This window comes from Phalaenopsis equestris, unplaced genomic scaffold (genome assembly GCF_001263595.1).
Source record: "Phalaenopsis equestris unplaced genomic scaffold, ASM126359v1 Scaffold000380, whole genome shotgun sequence".
Taxonomy (NCBI): domain Eukaryota; kingdom Viridiplantae; phylum Streptophyta; class Magnoliopsida; order Asparagales; family Orchidaceae; genus Phalaenopsis; species Phalaenopsis equestris.
The window spans coordinates 51370-59157 of NW_018164822.1; the positions used below are offsets into that span (position 1 = coordinate 51370).

Here is a 7788-nt window from a genome sequence, read left to right on the forward strand (position 1 = left end):
ATAGAATTCTAAACTCTTGATATTTAGGCATGATTATTGATATTAGGTATTATGGGTTTTAACACGAAAGTCCTTTGCGAGTTTTCGTAAGGGTTTTAACACAACTTCAGTGAAGGGTTAAGAGAAGTTTTAGAAGATAGGAATGAGAGGGAAGAATATTTTGGCAGCTTTGGAAAAGGATTGGTTGCCGAAAATGTTGTTTAAGGTATATTTTAGTAAATTAATTATATTTTTGGTTAAATTATTTTATGAGCCAAGATATCTTTGAATTTGAAGTTAATTGCGGATTCTAGATTATTTGTCCGGGGCGACAAACTCGAGGCGAGAGTGGAAATTCACTGTAAAGCGACCCTGTAAATTCAGGTAAATCAATCTTACGTTAATATAAGATGATAATTCAATTAACAAAAATTGTTTACATTTTAAAGTTTAATATTATGTTTTAAAAGTTATTAAGCTCAATATATAACAACTGCGATGTGAAATAGGCAAACTCGGTCAGACTAAATTCTCACAAGCACTCTTTCTCTCTTGCTGAATCAAGTTCCATTGAAATTGCCACAATTACACACAATACATTTTACTTTATAATTCATTCATATTCTTATATATTCGAAAGCGTGTAAAATCATATCACTAAAATATATATCTATACAAAGCCGTTAAATTCAAAATAATAAAAGTATGTACCAAAAAATCGATACAAATCACACCTGACTACTTGATTTTGGTGCTCCTTACTCATTCCTTAAAGTTAATAATGTAGAATTAGTTGCAACAAGTTTATTGAAATAATCAAAATTAAAATAAGATTTTATAGACAAAAAAAAACATGCATACTCATATGAAACTCATATATATGTCATAACAAACGTTACAACGTGCTATAATTTTATAAAACATATAAAATAAAAGACATGTAATGCAGAGAACCATGATTTCTATATAAAAATATATTTTCTTCATTCATATGCAATCATTAGGAAATGCATAAGAGTCATCAATGTAATCATATGTATGTCACTTAAAATTGTATATGCCTCAATTATTTTCATGCCCTGTCATGTCATGAGTTGTCAGCCAACCCGAAGGCTACATAAATTTTTGTTCAATGTTATGCTCCTCCGATCATAGCAACTATCAATTGTTCTCTTGGCACCAACGGCTTTCTATATTATGTTTTTATCTGATCCCAAAGGTTCTCAGAGTTTCGTCTTTTTCAGAATGTTAGGAGTCGGGAATTCCATAGTTCTTTAGCATTTGTATTTGTATTCATGTAAAATTCTGCCTATAACTTCACTTGTGATATTTCTTAAATCATAATTCATGTAGCAAACATTCATCATGTGCATTTTATATATCATATGCACTAGTCATAGTAAATGAATACCTGCAATCAATTGATTTCATAGGCTTGTTTATCATATTCATAAGATAGTAAAATTATAGGTATTATGAGTTACAAATCAAGTTTGTATTCATACAATTTATGTAGGTATTTATCCATTTATGTAGGTATTTATCCACAATATGTAAAAAATTTTAAATGCAACTGTTAAACATATAATCACATAAAAAACCTACATAAAATTATTTTTCTTAAGTTAACACGAGATTATTTCAGCTGAAACGATGGAGCAGTTTTATTACTAATTGCCCCAAGATCGTCTCGAGTTTTTTTTTTAATGTGAACAAATTGGAATTCGTAACATTTTAGGATTTTTTCAAATTTTGGCTTATCTCGTGATTTAACTCCAAATAAAACTCATTTACAAATTCTTACCTCAAAAAACATCTCGTCATAACTAACCATTCTCTGATACTTCCTATTGTTCTTCTCTCTCCCTCCTATCCCCTTAACTCTTTTTATGAAATTCGTGGAATGGACCTACCAGAGAGCGTAAATCTCGGTTTGACAGTTCCATGGTTCACGAAAAGCTACATGAGAACTCACTAAGAAGGCTTGAATTTGTAGAAATTTCAAAATGGAAGTGTGAGGAAATGAATGTTTGGAATAGCATATAAATTTAGTTTCTTCTTACCAAAATCTCCCCAGAACTTTTGTCGTGAGCTGCGACTTCCATACCACCGCCTGATCATACTCTGGCGCCTTACTTCAGGAACCGACCAAAGCTTCTATTAAGGGGAAGAATTCGAGAGAGAGAAGTGGGGGCACGACATCTAATGCGAGTCCATTGGATCTCATCCGTTTGAAACATACCACAATTGAGAATTGCAAAGGAATGACAGTGGCTACAGTGCCGAGAGAGAGATTAGGAAGTTACTTAGGATTAGTTAAGTGTAATTAAACTTATAACTTCTTAATTTAATATTTTCTCATACTTTTAAAATTCATGCATAGTGTCGTATATCAAATTGATCAGTTCAATGTCTAGAATTTTATAAAATTTATCTAACCGAATTTTGAGGGATGCAGAATTTGGGTTATGCTTTTCAAGTTCCAAGATTTTTACCCGATTTCTCAATTTTTGTTGTATTTCTTTTTTCTTCCCATGTAGCTTATTTTTCAGGCTTAGGTTTCATTTTCTTCTTGATAAAAGGATAAAATCTATTTCTAAAATATTTTAAGACCCTTCAATATAAGTTAGATTTATTTGTACTTTAAGGTCTTCATTTGAAATTCTCTAGTATGAATTTGAAACTCATTTTCTCAGTATAGAGTGTGAAACACATCATGAATATCTATCATATCATTAGGTAAAACTAACTTGTAAGAAACCGGACCACTCCTTTTCATAATTTCAAAAGTGAATTTGTTTGGCCTGATAAAACTCTTTTCTTTCAATTCCCGCAACAGTCATTTCAAGTCTTACAATTCCTTCAGAACCATCCTGTAAGAAGACTTGAAAATTGCAGACGGCCTGGCTGCACATCAATTCTAAAGTCAACTTTTTGTTCTAGTGGTAGTCTTGGCGATTCTTCAGGAAATATATCAGGAAATTTTGCAATGATTGAGATATTTTTTAATTCCTTCATATCCTTATGTAACACTTCTAATTTGACTAAAAGTATGGGTTCACCACTTCGTAAATACTTTTAAACTTTTACTGCACTAAGAAGATTGTTCATTTCGATTACATAAGATATAAAAATGACTTTTTACCAAATAATTTGAGTTTCACTTAACTTTTTATAGAATTCAATTGTACCAAAATTATTTACTAATCAGATCAGTCTCAATATGACGTCAAAAGTCTGAATTTGTATTATAATCAACTTTGCTTGCAGTTTCTTATCATAAATGTTATCATTTATGACACATTTTTTGTTTGCATAAACACCAATTTCTGAAGACATAATAACACGTAAGACGAGTAAATTACATAATATCAATAGATAAACTAGTAGCAAACTCATCATAAATGAAAGAATGCGATGCACTTGAATCGAATATAATATTGCTAGGCTAATTATGAATCAGAAGTGCGCACGTAACTACTTTAGATTTTTTAACTTCTTGAGGGGTAATTACAAAAACTATGACTTTTACTGGTTGTTCAGTTCAATGCTAATAAGTTTCACTGTTGACTTGAGTTGAAGGTTTTTCCAAAAATTAAGTTTTACTGGGCTGACAGCCTCCAAAAAATTCTTGTGTGTTTCTGTTCATGAATTGTCAAATTATCTGTCTCTTTTCTTTTTTTGCGGCCAGTTCATCTGAAGATGTCCCAACTATCCACATCTATTATAACACGTTTTTGAACCCATCAAATACTGCCCAAAATGTTTCTTTTTCATATTTTTTCAAAAAATGACATTTCTTACTGTAGCTGCTTATGCTTACTTCCTGATTTAATTTTATTGCTCTGAAGTTCTCTTTTTCCAAAATCTTTTAACTTGCTTACCTGAGGTTGCCATCGTTAATCGAAGAAGTTTAGCTTATTTTTAATTCATCTGGCTCTTTCAACTAGCTTTGAGAAATCATTGATTTCAAACTAAACCAAAGTTAACCTCGACTGATCTTTGAGGCCGTATAGAAATTTATGTCATTTTTTTTCTTGGGTACTGACATAGCAGAATGCATATCTAGAAAGAAAAGTAAATTTTGTCTTATAATGCATAGCTGATCTGGACTCCTAAATCAGATTGAAGAATTTATCTTGCAATGCTAATTTGGCTGAAGGCAGAATGAATAAATCATTGAAACTTTTGACAAAATCATCCGACTGAATCTATGGAAGAGGTTTCAGCTGAAGTTTCTCTATATGTTGTGCATGCCACCACCTCTCCGCGTTGTCTTCTAACATAAAAGTGGCTAGCAACACTTCTATTTTCCGGACAAATCATACCATCAAAATCTTTCCTATCATTGATAGACAATCTTTAATAGCTGTGGGGTCACTGACACCTATGAATGCATGCGACTTAAATGTCTAAAAGATCTTCAAGTGTCAATCAACTTCTGCCCCAATTTCAGATCTGAGCATTGTGCTAGTAGAATATTTTTCAATAGAAGCCATTTTGTCAACCGCTTGTGATATCAGCTGCATAATGCTTTGTAGCTCAACGACTTTAGTTTCCTCATTTGACTTATTTTAACTATTATTTTTGTTCAAGAAATTTTCAACTTGTACTTCCTGCTCCGCAATTAGACTATGAGATTGACCGAGTACTTTTTGTTTTTTTGCAGGCATATTCATTTGTACTGACATAATTTATTATTCAAATGCAATGTATCACATAATAATTATATCATGTATGCATGATATCTCAAGTCATATGAGTTACCAGCCCAGATCCATCAACTTATAGCTCTGTATAAATCAATTCATATTTTATTTCATTCATCTTCTAAATTCAACATGCTTTTATCATTCTTTTCAAATAATAACTATGCTTTGATGCTACTTTCCATCACACATCAACTAGCCCCCTTTAAAAGTCAATTGCGGTGCAAGATGACTTTGTCAGACTAATTTCTCACCAACACTCGTTATGACTTACAAAATCAGGACCCATTCTTACCACCACTCGTTCTGACTTATAAAATCAAGACCCAATGTGTGATGAACTAGTCTATTTATGCTGTTGCAAACATACATGATATATTTTATTTCATGATTTTTTCACATTCACATATATTTAAAAACATGTAAAATCATATCACCAAAACATATATATCTATACATGACTGTTAAGACTAAAATAATAAAAATATGTATCAAAAAATATCTACAAGTGACCCCTAAATACTCGTCTCGGTGCTCCTTACGCTTTCTTGAAAGTTAATAATGTAGAGTGAGTTACGACATGCTCAACACAATATTCAAGACTAAAATAAGATTTTATACACAAAAAAAAATCATGTATGTTATATGAAACCCATGTACATGTTAACAACACATGTCACAATATACTACAACTGTATAAAACATTTAAAAGAAAAGACATGTAATGCAGAGAATCATGACTATTGTATAAGACATTTTTCATTCATTCATGTGTAATCATAAGCATATTTATAAGAGTTACTAATGTAATAATATGAATTTCCTTTGTAATTTTATGTCTCAATTATTTCCTTGTGCCGTCATGTCATGGGTTGTCACCCAACACGAAGGCTAAATCAAATTTTGATAAAAGATTGAGCCCCTCCTAACATAAGAGTTATCAATAGCCTCTCTGGTACCAGTAGTTCCCTACATTTTCTCCCTCATCTAATCCCAATGGTTCTCTGAGTTTCGTGTCAATCTGAATGTTCGGAGTTTGGAATCTCATCGTTCCCTATCTTCTACACTTGCAATTATTCATGTAATAGCCTACCTATAACATTACTTGTGACATTTCTTAAATCATAATTTTCGTAACAAATATTTATCATAGACATTTTATATATTATATGCAAAAATCATAATAAATAAATCTCTGCAAGTAATTGATTTCATAAGTATGTTCATCATATTCGTAATATAGTAAAATCATAGGTATTGTAGGGACATTAAATTTAGATTAATACAGTCTATGTGGGTATTTATCCACTATATGTAGAAAAGTCTAAGTGAAATAGTGTTAAACATAATTATATAAAAAAATACAGAGTTATTTTTCTTAAGTTAGCACAAAATTACTTTATCTGAAATAAATAAGCTGCCTTACGACGAGTTTCCCTAAGCTCGCCTCAAGCTCGCCGGTTAGTGTAAACAACTTAGTATTCTTAAACCGTTTAGGATTTTATGAAATTGACTTATCTCGTGATTTAACCCTAAACATGGCTCATTCATAAAATTCTTACATCAAAAGGACTTCTCGGCATAACCAACCATTTTCTTCTCTCTTCATCCTATGCCCTTAAAACTTCTCCAAAATTCTTGAAATGGACCTACCAAAAAGCGTAGCTCTCGGTTGACAGTCAAAGCTACAGTGACAGGAAACTCGTCAAGAATGCTTGAGTTTGTAGAAAATATAAAAATGGAAGTGTAAGAGAAAGAATATCTAGAATATCATGAAAAATGGAGTTTCAACTTACCAAAATCTCCCTGGAACATCTTGTCGTGAGTTGTGGCTCCCAGACCGCTGCCCGCCCCTTCTCAGTTCGCTCCTTGCTACAGGAACTGAGCAAGCTTCTAGCGTGAGGGAGAATTCGAGAGAGGGAAGTTGGGATGCGACATTTAACATGATTCCATTGGACCTCAACCGTTTGAACCATCTTATGACTGAGAATCACGAAGAAATGACGGTGGCTACAATGCCGAGGGAGAGATTATGGATTTAATTAGAGTTAATTAAGTTTAATTAAACTTATAATCTTATAATTTATCTTTTCATAGGTTTAAAATTTATGCATAGTGCTATCTTTCAATTTGATGGATTCGACGTGTTGAATTCTATATAATTGTTTTGATCAAATTTTGAGGGATGCGAAATTTGGGATATATTTTCTAATTATCAAAATTTTTTACTTGAACTAAATGAAAATATGACACTAAATAGGACGCAATGGAGAAAAAGGATTCATGTAGCCGACCCCACGTAGTGGGATTAAGGCTTTGTTATTGTTGTTGTTGTTGTTGATTTCTCAAAATTGGTTTTACAGGCAAAGGAATTTGGATCTGCAAAGCAGTGAGGATGGGCTGGGGATTTTGTGTTGGGCTGCGAGAGTGAGGAAGGAAGTAGAAGGAATGATGCAGGTGAGAGGGAATAAGGAATTAGATTTGGAAATTTTATAATTATTCATATTTATTATTTTAAATTGTTGTTCGTTCCCATTGGATGGAGAGGGAGGTGCAGGTATGGGTAAGGAAATGATTTAGGCGGTGGCTTAATGGAGAAGGGACTGGTTTTTTTTTAAAGATTTATTTCTAAATTTTATAATTTGTGCTTATTTACACGTCGTTGACTAATGTACAGAATATGATAATATGAGTGTCATCCCAAAGCAAACTCAATATACTGGGCTCGCTTGCGCAATTTGTTTTACACTCGAGGTCATTTGAGCAAATTTCGGTAATAGTCGAGACAATTCAAGTCCAAATTACGCTCGTCTCACCGATAGCCTTTCTATTTCGTCATTGCTTGCTTGTTTCGATTATGGAAGACCCCTTCTTAGGCAATTTCAACCCTCCGGATATGCTCATGACATTGCAGTGAATTCAATTAGTGAATTATCCTATTTATCATCACCATTCACTATACGCCCAATCGATTCTGACTTGTGGGATATATTTAAGAGTGAACACGATAAAATTGCCTAGTTTGTCTTTTTTTCTTCTTTTAGTTCTACTCTACATACGAGTTGGTTAAATTCAGATTTTTCCGGAGTCTCTAGAGTCC

The 7788-nt window shown here is 32.5% G+C and overlaps 1 protein-coding gene across 3 annotated transcripts in view; it reads left to right on the top strand.

Moving 5' to 3' along the window:
- Window positions 1-7788, top strand: part of LOC110026574 (ribulose-1,5 bisphosphate carboxylase/oxygenase large subunit N-methyltransferase, chloroplastic) — a 61602-nt gene that overhangs the window by 23471 nt on the left and 30343 nt on the right. The gene's annotated exons all lie outside the window — the stretch shown is intronic.